Below are 13,372 nucleotides of genomic sequence, written 5' to 3' on the forward strand. Positions count from 1 at the left end.
CTATCTTTTTGTGAGTTGGTTTCATAACATTTGGTATCAGAGCTTTGGATTCTATGGTTTTGCTACTCCAAACATGTCATCTTGGAATTTTCAGTATAATGTTTTTCCTGTGACGTTTCAGAAGATAACAAGAAAACCCATTTGAGAGGAAATCTCATTGAACCTCGGGTCCGAATTTTAGATCTTGTCGTGCTATATTTTCGCTGATATGATCCGAGGAAGTAAGGGTTTTTGCAAGCTCCAGAGTTTCATCTAAAACAGGCCATCATGGAAGTTTCTCTATAACTTGTTCGCTACGAAGTTTCAGAAGGCAAAAAAAAACCCATTTGAGAAGAAAGTGGTCTGAACCTCAGGTCAAATTTTAGATTTGATCACGCTATATTTTAGGATATATTATCTGAGGAAGTTATGGTTTTTGCAAACTCTTGAATTACATATTAAACAAGATACCTTGGGAAAATCATCATAACTTTCTCTGTAAGCATCAAATTGAAATTCCGTAAGAAGTTACAGAAAGAGGACAGACTGTAGTTTCCTTTTTATATTTTGAGATCCAAAGGTCAAAATAGTGACACATGGCACTTCATACAAGTTCAGTCTTCTGAAAAGGTATATAATCAGGTCATCTTGGGAGATTGTGCATAACTCTTTCTTGGAGAATCAAATTTCTATCAAACTGGTGACATTGGAAAGAGTATGCAGAGGGCTACTCCAGATTGTGATTTTAGAAATAGAAAATAAAAAATTACAGAGTTACAGTGGTTTCAAGATCGAGATCCTAAAATCAAGAAAAGGCAATAGGAGGAAGTTTGATGGCAAGGATCCGGTAAATTGGACACTACAGATGGAGCAATATTTTGATCTACATGAGGTGCAACTGTTACAAAAGGAACGTATTTCATCTTCATATTTAGAACCAGATCAATTTTTATGGTATAAAGGGTTGTGTTCACATAAAGCACTTGTCACTTGGTAAATTTTCACAAAATAAATGATAGCACATTATGAAGATACAAAGAGTAACACCTTCTTTATCCAATTGATAAATCTCAAAAAAAAGGATTCAATGGTAAAGCACATTGAGAATTTCAAAAAATTGAATATAAGGGTAAATGATATTCCAGAGAAGAAAAGCGTTGATGTCTTCATAGGGACTTTAAAGGATAACATTCAACATGAGGTTCATATTTGGGAACATGATTCATTGGAGAAGGCATTCAGGTTGGCAAGAAAAATTGAAAGCGGAATTATGGAAACAAGGAATCCTACCACTCACAACTATAAATATGGAAGTTTTTTTTCTTCTAGCCTTCCATAACCTACAAGGTTTACATGACAACAATTGGAAGAAAAAAGAGAAAAAGGAATTTGTTACATTTGTGATAGCAAATACACTAAAGGTCATAAGTGTGCTGAGAAGAAATTATTTTACATAGATTGTGAAGAGGAGGAAGAAAAGGATCAAGAAACATCAAAAGAAGAGGATATACACTAGGAACCAACCCCAGAGAAAGAAGAAATGAATCCAAACATATCTTTTAGAGCATTGGAAAGAATTACCACTCCTCAAACTCTAAATATAGAAGGACATATCAAGAAGAAAAAGGTTCAAGAAGTGAAAGATCACATCGAGAAAGAAGAAATGAATCCAACTATATCTTGTAATGCATTGGCTAGAATTATGTTAGGCCCCTATACTACTAGTGTAACCCCTTATTGTTATTAGTATAACCCACTTATTATATTGATGTACCCATGTAGTGCCCATATTGTTACTATTATGCCCCATAGAAACCCACTATTGCTATTATTGTGCCCTTACATTATTATTGTTATGTCGGCTCTGATTATGTTATAACCCCTTAGACTCCTATATATAGAAAGGAGGTCTTTTCATTTGTATCATCCAAGAATTTTTCATTTGTGTAATGTAAAGGAGGTTTCCCCCTCGAAGAGGCTAAATTCTAAGGCATTGATCTCTATTTTCTATCTTTTTCTGAGCTGGTTTCATAACATTTGGTATCAAAGCTTTAGATTCTAGGGTTTCGCTGCTCCAAATAGGTCATCATGGAATTTTCGCTATAACTTTTTTTCTGTGACATTTCAGAAGCTAAAAAAAAACCATTTGAGAAGAGATTGTACTGAACCTTGGGTCCAAATTTCAAATCCTTTCGCACTATATTTGAGAAGATATAATCTGAGGAAGTTGGTCTTTTTGCAGACTCCTGAATTACATTCCAAACGGGTGACCTAGGAAAAATAGTCATAACTTTCTCTCTGAGCATCGGATTGAAATTTCATAAGATGGTATAGAAAGAGGACGGAATGCAGTTTCTTGTAGATATTTTTCAGAGCCAAAGGTCGAAATAGTGACACGTGGCACTTCATACAAGTTCGCTCTTCTGGAAAGGTCTATAATCAGGGCATCTTGGGAGATTGTGCATAACTCTTTCTTGGAGAATCCAATTTGGATTAGACCGGTGGCATTGGAAAGAGGGCACAGAGGGCTACTATAGTTCGCAATTTCAAAACTTAAAGATCTGAAAGTACAGAGTTACAGTCGTTTCAAGATCGAGCTCCTAAAATCAAGAAAAGGCAAGATGAGGAAGTTTGATGGCAAGGATCCGGTAAATTGGATACTTCAGATGGAGCAATATTTTGATCTAAATGGTGTACCACTGTTACAAAAGGTATGTATTGCATCTTCATTTTTGGAACCGAATCAATTTTTATGGTATGAAGGGCTTTGTTCTCGTAAACAACTTATTACGTGGTCAATTTTCAGGGAGGAAATGATAGCACATTATGAGGATACAAAGAGCAACACCTTCTTTAGAGTGACACCACAACAATTGGACAGAGTAAAAGGGCTTTGTGACATAGTGGAAAGAAAAATTATGGAAACCAGGAAGCATACCCCTCACAACTATAAAGATGGAAGTGTTGTTTCTCCTAGCCTTCCACAACCTACAAGGGTTACACCACAACAATTGGAAGAAAAAGAGAAAAAGGGCTTTGTTACAATTGTGATAGAAAATGCACTAAAGGTCATAAGTGTGCTGAGAAGAAATTATTTTACATAGAATATGAAGAGGAGGAAGAAAAGGATCAAGAAACATCAAAAGAAGAAGATATACGTCAGGACCCCAACCCAGAGAAAGAAGAAATGAATCAGGCCTTATCTTGTAAAGCATTGGCAAGAATTACCACTCCTCAAACTCTAAAGATAGAAGGACATATCAAGAAGAAAAAGGTGCAAGAAGTGAAAGATCACATCGAGAAAGAAGAAATGAATCCAACCATATCTTGTAATTCATTGGTCGAAATTACCACTCCTCAAACTATCAAGATAGAAGGACATATCAAGAAGAAAAATGTTCAAGAAGTGAAAGATCACATCGAGCATCAAGAAATGAATCCAACCATATCTTGTAAAGGATTGGAAGAAATTACCACTCCTCAAACTCTAGAGATACAAGGACATATCAAGAAGAAAAAGGTTCAAGCAGTGAAAGATCATATCTAGCATCAACAACAAGTTCTCCAAATTTTAAAGGATAATGCCACTTCAGTGCAAAATAAAATGAAACAATAAGTAGATCAACATCATAGTGAAAAATGTTTTGATGTAGGTGATTGGGTATTTTTACAGCTACATCTCAAGCAAGCTATTTATGAGAAGGAAATGTTGGCAATACTACATGCACTTAAAAAATGGCGACCTTACTGAATGGGAAGACTCTTCAAGGATGAGGATGTGGAAGCATTATTTTGTGCTATTTCTATTATCCAACCAGATTGGATAAACGAAGCAAGGGATGAATGGAAGAAGGACGAAGAAGTATGGCCACTTATTCAAAAGTTGCAAAAGATCCCAATTCAAACAATATTGCCAGAAATTGAAGAAAAAGGAAAAATCATATTGGTACCTAGAGCAGTCACAGAAACAAGAACTCGACAGCTATGAAATCGATCAATTTCAGAGTATCTCATCAAGTGGAAGAACTTACCCGCTGAAGATTCCACATGGGAGGACAAGAATTTTATATAGAAGCATCAAGAACTACTCAAGCGTTAAGGACAATGCTTTTTTAAGGAGAGGGGCATGTTAGGCCCCTATAGTACTAGTGTAACCCCTTATTGTTATTAGTACAACCCACTTATTATATTGATGTACCCATGTAGTGCCCATATTGTTACTATTGTGCCCCATAGAAGCCCACTATTGTTATTATTGTGCCCTTACATTATTATTGTTATGTCGGCTCCAATTATGTTATGACCCCTTAGACTCCTATATATAGAAAGGAGGTCTTTTCATTTGTATCATCCAAGAATTTTTCATTTGTGTAATGTAAAGGAGGTTGCCCCCTCGAAGAGGCTGAATTCTAAGGCATTGATCTCTCTTTTCTATCTTTTTGTGAGCTGGTTTCATAACAAATTACCACTCCTCAAACTATCAAGATAGAAGGACATATCAAGAAGAAAAAGGTAATAGTGTTGATTGATTCAAGCAGTATGCATAATTTTATTCATTGTAAGATAGCCAAGGAATTGAATTGTTTCCTATATCCAACACCAGAGTGTCAAGTGCTGGTTGCAAGTGCAGGAACCATAAATTGCCCTAGAAAGTGCCATAATATCAAGTTATGCATGGGAGGATATGTATTGAATAGCCCAATGCTTTCCATTCCAATGGGTGGTGTTGATGTTGTACTAGGAGTCCAATGGCTACAATCGCCTGAGTAGAATAGCTCCTAAATTTTCAAGAACTTTTCATGAAATTTTCTTCTGAAGAAAAGGAAGTTGAATTAAGGGCTATCATAGGGAAACCAAGAAAGATAATCATCTCTAAAAGACTAAAAAATATTCTAAAGAAAGAAAAACAAGGCGTAATTACACTATTATGTTCGCTAGAGGTTCCCATATCGAAATCATTTATTTCTCTAGATCTCCAAAAAGTCTTGGACAATCATTCCAAGGTATTGGAGACTCCCAAAGGCCTCCCACTTATTTGCGATCATGATCATTCTATTCATTTCATTCCAGGAAGTGTTCCTCCTGACATTAGGCCTTACAGATATCCCTATGCCCAAAAGAGTGAAATTGAAAGTATGGTTGCAAAAATGCTAGAGGCTGGTATAATTCAACCTAATCAAAGTTCTTTCTCTGCTCCAGTAGTATTGATGCACAAGAAGGATGGTTCATGGCACATGTGTCTGGATTATAGGGAGCTCAACAAGCTCACTATTAAAGATAAATTTCCCATTCCTATCACTGATGAATTATTGGATGAATTACATGGATCAATTTACTTCACCAAGTTGGATCTTCATTCAGGATATCATCAAATCAGAATGAATATTGAAGACATTCTGAAAAAACCATTTAGAACTCATGAGGGTCATTATGAATTTTTGGTCATGCCTTTTGCCTTACAAATGCACCTTCTACATTTCAAGGTTAATGAGTTCCATTTTCAAACCCTTCCTTAGAAAATCTGTGCTAGTAATTTTTGATGGTATAATAATCTACATCAAGTCTTGGAAGGATCATGTTCAACATGTTGACAGGGTGCTCAAACTATTGGAGGACAAACAATTATATGCAAAAGGCTCCAAATTTTTCTATGGAGTACAAGAGGTGGAATATCTGGGTCATATTGTATCTCATGAAGGTGTTAAGGTAGACCCTAGCAAAATTAAAGCCATTAAGGAATGGAAAATCCCCACATCCATAAATCATTTGTGAGGATTTCTCAGGTTGATAGGGTATTATCACAATTTTGTTAAGAATTATGGGAGAATAGCAGCACCTCTAACAATATTATTGAAGAAAGATGCATTTTCATGGACTCCAGAAGCAACAAAGGCCTTCGAACATCTTAAAGAGGCAATGTGCCAAACACCGGCCTTAGCTATGCCAGACTTCACAAAAACCTTTATTATGGAATGTGATGCTTCAAGAAAGCTATTTTAATGCAAGATGAAAGACCCATTGCTTTCGAAAGTCATCCTATCAAAGGAAAGTATTTACACAAAGCTATTTATGAGAAGGAAATGTAGGCAATATTATATGCACTTAAGAAATGGCGACCCTACCTAATGGGAAGACACTTCAAGGTAAAAACGGGTCATGATAGTCTTAAATGCTTTTTAGAACAAATATTATCCTTTCAAGAGCAACAAAAATGGGTCATGAAGATGTTGGGTTATGACTTTGAAATCATCTACAAAAAAGGGAAGAAAAATGTTGTGGCAGATGCACTCTCAAGAAAGGATAAGGATGTGGAAGCATCGTTTTGTGTTATTTCTATTATCCATCCAGATTGGATAAACAAAGCAATGGATGAATGGAAGAAGGACAAAGAAGTGTGGCCACTCATTCAAAAGTTGCAGAAGATCCGAGTTCAAAAAATATTGCCAGAACTTGATGAGGAAGGAAAAATCATATTGGAGGCTGGAGCAGTCATAGAAACAAGAACCCAACAGCTATGAAATCGATCAATTTCAGAGTATCTCATCAAGTGGAAGAAGTTACCTGATGAAGTTCCACATGGGAGGACAAGAATTTTATACAAAAGCATCAAGAACTACTCAAGCATTGAGGACAACACTTTTTTAAGGAGAGTGGCATGTTAGGTCCCTATACTACTAGTGTAACCCCTTATTGTTATTAGTACAACCCCCTTATTATATTGTTGTGCCCATGTAGTCACCATATTGTTATTATTGTGTTGGCATTATGACACAGTTTTGGCACTATGGCACAAGTGTTGTCCTTGATGGCAACTCACTCAAAGGGCAGATCACAGTTCAGGCTCTCAGAATGAAAGAAAATGAGGTATACTCAAGTTCCTCTTAAGAAAATCACGTATACACATGGGTGTACCGATCAAAAGGCGCGTATACGTATGCACACACTTTCATGCAAAGAAAAGTGCATACATGAGAGAAAACTTAGGGTTGGTCCAAGGTATTTAGTCTGACATATTTGAACCTATGGTTTTGGTCCTTGGTATTGCATCCAAAGTGTTGAACCCAGGTATTGAGTCCCTAGTATTGGATCTCTATGGTTTTGCACCATGGTTTGAGTAAGGCCTAAGTCTATAAAAATGGAAGGATATCATTTGGCAAGTGAATCAATGGAAGTATTGAATATCTTATGAAGAGAAAGATCTAGAATACTGTCATTGGGTTATGGTGCATAACTAGATCTGAATCAAGGAGGAACCTGAGCGCAAGGAGAAGGATAAGTTCTATTGATGGGTCAAGATCTTAAGGTAGTTTGAAGAGAAGTATCTTTGTGTAATTTTTGATCTGTTATATCTAACGCATGACGTGATCTATAAATATGATAATATGGGTATAGCTAATGTCTGAACAAGTAAAAAGGATAAATTATCTTTTATAGATCTGTATGCAGGTTCAACGCAGTAGAGGCACGTATACATGCTGGTTCACTAACTTAAAATAGTGTATACGTAGGATGGCCTTGATACAGAAGCGTATGCATGCAGGTTCCACATATTGAAGTAGCATATATCTCATGAAATATGTTTTAGCTGCTTCTGTTTATTGCTGCAGTGTTCTGGGTTCAGAATTGGTGTTTGGTTACTGGTACTGTTTTCTGGTTACAACATTCTGAGAAGTTATTGGTTGATTCAATATTTGTTTGTACAAAGGAGTTTGGTTAATGCAGATATACTTGATGTTTGATTGATATTCATGGATCCAGTCTAAAAATTTATGAAACGCGGTCCCTGGAAGAAAAGAGAAGGTTGTAGCCTTCTGTAGGTTAGCACCTACATACAAGTACCTCAGCTACTACAAAAGCAAAGGGGGTTGTAGCTCCCTTCCAGGAGAAGCTAGAGAACGAGAGAAGGTTGTATCCTTCTACAGGTAGCAACCTGTGTACTGGTATAAGACTGCACCAGTATAGAATCATTGTAAAAGAAAGTTTCTAATTTAAAAGAAGATAGAGACAAATTGCAGCAGGTGGTTTTCACCCACATTGGGCTTCCACCTTACATCTTGGTGTTCATCTGTGTTGATTATGTGTGATGATTTTCTCTACTTTACTACTCATGTTTACTGATCATATGGTTAAATAATGTTCTAATGCACTCATTAAGAAGCAACTAACTGATTTATAAGTTTACTGCATATACGCTGGTTGCATTATACACAGTTGCATATACAAGCTGTTTTACTTAACTGAAGTAGCGTATATGAATCTGAATGTGGAAATGAAAAAGTTTTATTGATTAGATAATATTGATTCACCCCCCCCCCCCTTTCAGTATTATTTCCAACAATTGGTATCAGAGCAGGTCCTTCAGAAGAAGCTTGATCGCTTGAAGGACGATTTATCATCATGAGCAATTACGAGAAAGAAGAATCGATCATGCCACCAATTTTTGATGAGAGCAACTTCATCTATTGGAAGGTAAGAATCACAGCATATCTTCAATCTCTTGGTACAGAAGTCTGGGATATCATGGAAACATGATACACATTTCCATCAGCAACTCCTACAAATAAGACTGGTAAGAAGCAATATGAAACAAATGCAAAGGCTTTCAATACTGTATTAGGGAGTCTATCTCAATCAAAATTCGTCAAGGTTATGTAGCTCAAAACCGCAAAAGAAATATGGGACAAGATCATTCTGAGCTATGAAGGAGATGATCAGGTAAAACGAGAAAAACTAGAAACTCTCAGAATTCAATATGAAAATCTCAGAATTTACAATGATGAAAGTGTGGCTAACTATTTCCTACGTATAGATGAGATTGTTAATTGTATGAAAAATTTGGGTGAAGAAATAAAAGAAGTTTTTTGGGTTGAAAAGGTTCTAAGATCTTTGTCTTATAATTTTGAATCAAAAGTTTCTTCCATAGAAGAAAAACAGAATCTACAGAGCCTTACCATGTCACAGCTACATGGAATCCTAACCACTTACGAAATGAGAAAAGGGGGACCATCAGACAAGAGAGAAGCCGCATTCAAAGCCTCAGGAAAAGGAAATTGCAATGACTTAGGACATATGTCGGAAGAAGAGGAAGAATCAAATTTTTTCAAGAACCTTCAATAGGGTTTTGGAAGATTCAGAGGTAAGCTACCTTTCAAATGTTTTGCTTGTGGAAGAGTCGGTCACTATGCTGCCAAGTGTCCTCATAAAGATAAGCTTGACAAAGGTAAGGAACCAGTTAGATGGAACAAAAAAAATAATGTAAGTAAGAAGAGCTATTACACACATGAAGACAGTGATGGACTTTCAAATAGTAATGAAGATGAACAAGGTAATAATTATAGACTTTTGATTGCTTTTGAAGATGATGATTTTTTGGATGCCATAGATGAAGAAGGTATTTATGAAGAAATTTTTAAACTCAAAATTTTCTTAGAAGAAAAGAATATGATTATAGATACTCTGACATTCCAGCTTGCTGAAATGGAGAAACACAATGAAAAGTTAGAATGTGAAATTGTAGGACTTAGAAAGGACATTGAGAAAACAAAAGCTCTTAATCTTCGATTTGCTAAAGGATCTGAAACTTTAGATGAGATTATCAAAGTGCAACATTCTCCTCTAATCAAGACAGGTCTTGGGTATACTGAAGAAACATCTCAAGCACAGAATCCATCTACCTCCAAAAGTTATCTAGAAGCTGCAAGGAGAAGTGAACAGGTTGACAATCGATGGCAAAGGCACAATGAAGATCACCAGGTAAATCAGGGACAATTTACTTCAAGAATTAACAGAAATCACCAAGTAAATCGAGGGAAATCTACTTCAAGGATGAACAGAAGCTACAACCAACCACAAGTAAATCATTCTCAATTTGCCTCAAGAACAAATGGTTATTACAATCATCTAGATGGAAGGTTTGATGATCGCAGGAATTTCTTCAATGATCAATGTTTCTCTTGTCATAACTTTGGACATAAAGCATCTCAATGTGTCGCCTACAAGACCATCATGACTAGAGAAGCACGAAATCAAAGGAGTGTGACTGGAATCATGAAAAGAACCTACAATAACTTTTCTTCTCTTGAAAATGAAATAGAATTTTCTATCTGTAACAACTTTGGTCATGAAGATTCTAAATGCAGGAGTAGGTTTCGGCAAACAACTCAGAAGGAGCAAGCTTCATTGATCCCCAAAACATGGAGGAAGAAAGAACCGCAACCAGAAAGATGTGGCATAGCCTTATATGTGGAAGGGCAGGAAAATCAGTGGTACATCGATAGTGGATGCTCGAAACATATGACAGGTGATAAAGAAAAACTTCAATCATATAGTGCCTTAGAAAATGAAAAGAAGGTCTCATTTGGAAATGACACCCCTGCATTCATAAAAGGTAAAGGTTCTGTTCTTTTGAAAGAAAAGGTCAAAGCTGGGAATGTTATGTATGTTGATGGTTTAAAGCATAATCTATTAAGTGTCAGTCAAATGTGTGATCAAGGAAATGAGGTAATATTTCGATCAAATGGATGTACTGTTCGTGAGCTTGATACAAGAGGAACAGTGATCAAAGGCATATGAACACCAAATAATTTATACATACTCAAGGGAGGACAACAAAAATGCTATCTAAGCAAGAATGATGAACATTGGCTATGGCATAGAAGATTAGGGCATCTAAGCTTCTCTCAGATAAGGAAAGCATGCAAATATCAGGCGGTTCATGATCTCCCTGACATCAGAATTCCAGACAATACAATATGCAAATCATGTCAGTTTAGGAAGCAAACCAGAACTAATTTCCCTGAGAAGGAAGGATCAGCTAGTAGGCCACTTGAACTTGTCCATACTGATGTATGTGGTCCATCTAGGAAAAGGTCACCTCAAGGAGAAGAATACTTTATATTGTTCATTGACGATTTTTCCAGGATGTGTTGGATAGGACTTATGAAACATAAAGACGAAGCTTTCGAAAAGTTCAAAGCATTCAAAGCCTTGGTGGAAAATGAATCAGATCACAGAATCAAATGCCTCAGGTCTGATAGAGGTGGGGAATTTACCTTGAATGAATTTTTTGATTTTTGTGAAGAACATGGAATAAGAAGAGAATTCTCTACTGCTAGGACTCCCTAGCAAAATGGAGTAGTAGAAAGGATGAACAGAACAGTTCAACAAATGGCTCGAGCAATGCTTGATGAGTCTGGGACTCCTGCAACCTTCTAGGGTGAAGATGAATTTGTTGCCGTCACTATTCTCAACAAGACAAACATCCGGGTGAACAACATTCAAACTCCTCATGAACTTTGGTATGGTAAGACTCCCACAGTAAAATACTTCAAAATTTTTGGAAGCAAATGTTACATCAAAAAAACTGATGAAAACCTTGGTAAGTTTGAACCTAGAGCAGATGAAGGCATTCTTCTTGGTTACTCTCCCCACAGCAAAGCATATAAGTGTTACAATAAAAGACTTGGAAAAATTGTTGAAAGTATTGATGTAGTAGTTGATGAAGAAGGAAACATTCCAAGGCAAGTAAAATCTGAAGATTTCGAAGATTATGAGGACTACCCTTCAACAACAAATCAGACTCATAATGAAGAAGAAACCCAGGACGCACCAGAAGAATAGATAAGGATGGAAGAAAAGACTCCATCTAGGTACGTTCAGAAGAATCATCCAGAAACTCAAATTTTGGGGCAAAAAGAGGCAGGCGTACAAACAAGAAGAACCATTTCAGAAGCTTCAAGTTATCTAACATTACTCTCCTTGACTGAACCAAAAAATGTAAGAGAGGCATGCAAATATGAATGCTGGGTAAAGGCCATGGAGGAAGAACTTGAGCAGATTGAAAAAAATGACACTTGGGAGTTGGTTCCTAGACCAAAAGATAAGAATGTCATAGGAACAAAATGGATATTCAAAAATAAGCTAAATGAAAATGGAGATGTGATTAGAAACAAGGCCAAACTTGTTTGTAAAGGGTATGCTCAACAAGAAGGTATAGACTTTGAAGAAGCTTTTGCACCAGTTGCTAGAATTGAGGCCATAAGAATGTTCCTTGCTCTTTCTAGCTTTAAGAAGTTCAAAGTATTTCAAATGGACGTGAAGTTTGCCTTCCTGAATGGAGACTTGGATGAAGAAGTATATATTGAGCAACCAAATGGGTTTATTCTTGGAAATGATCCAAAACTTGTATGCAGACTCAAAAATTCTCTCTATGGCCTTAAACAGGCTCCAAGGGCTTGGTATTATCAGTTGGATAAGTACCTCCATCAACAAGGTTTTATGAAAGGATCAACAGATAGCAATCTATATATAAAAATTGACAATGATAAGTTGTTAATACTTGTTGTGTATGTTGATGATATCATATTTGATAGCAATGAAAAAGACATGAGTCAAAATTTTGCCTTGGTGATGCAAAAAGAGTTTGAAATGTCCATGCTTGGTGAGCTCACATATTTTCTTGGTTTACAAGTCCAACAAAACAAAGACAATATTTTTCTATCACAAACCAAGTATCTCAAGCAGATCCTGAAGAAATATGGGATGGAGGATTCGAAACCAGTACCTACCCCTATGGTAATAGGATGCAGCCTCAGCGCAAATGATGAATCAACAGCAGTGCATCAACCAACCTATAGATCCATGATTGGTAGTCTACTCTATCTAACAGGTACCCGACTAGACATTATGCATGCAGTGGGAATAGTTGGAAGGTTCCAAGCAAATCCAAAGGAAACTCGTCTTTAGGCAGTTAAGAGAATTTTCAAGTATCTTCAAGGAACTAAAAACTATGGCTTATGGTATCCTAGAAGTACAGATCTCACACTTCATGCATATATAGATGCAGATTGGGCAGGAAGCATGGATGACAGAAAAAGCACTGGTGGTGGTGCATTCTTCTTGGGTCCTAGATTAGTATCTTGGTTCAGCAAGAAACATAGTTCAATTGCATTATCTACAGTTGAAGCAGAATATGTAGCTGCTGCATCTTGCTACACACAACTCCTTTGGATGATGCAAACATTGCAAGACCTACAAATCACTTGTACTCCACCTATCTCCATTTTTTGTGATAATACAAGTGCAATCAATATTTCAAAGAATCATGTCATGCATTCAAAGACTAAGCACATACCTATCAAGTATCATTTTCTCCGGGAACAAGTGCTTGAAAAAAAGGTTAAATTGGAGTATGTTCCCTCTAAGGAACAAGTTGCTGACATACTCACCAAACCACTGCCCAGGGAGACATTTGAATAACTTAGACAGAAGCTAGGGTTAGTTGATGCATCATCTTGTTGCTGAATCTTGTCTGTTTCAAAGAAAAGTGGTTGTACACGAGTTTCATGAGGAGGATCCACGTACATATGCCGGTTTATGAAGATACAGTCGCATA

The sequence above is a fragment of the Pinus tabuliformis genome, chromosome 1_1 (genome assembly GCF_031772625.1).
Source record: "Pinus tabuliformis cultivar Carrire ecotype Pingquan chromosome 1_1, CPIR1, whole genome shotgun sequence".
NCBI classification, from domain to species: Eukaryota; Viridiplantae; Streptophyta; class Pinopsida; order Pinales; family Pinaceae; genus Pinus; species Pinus tabuliformis.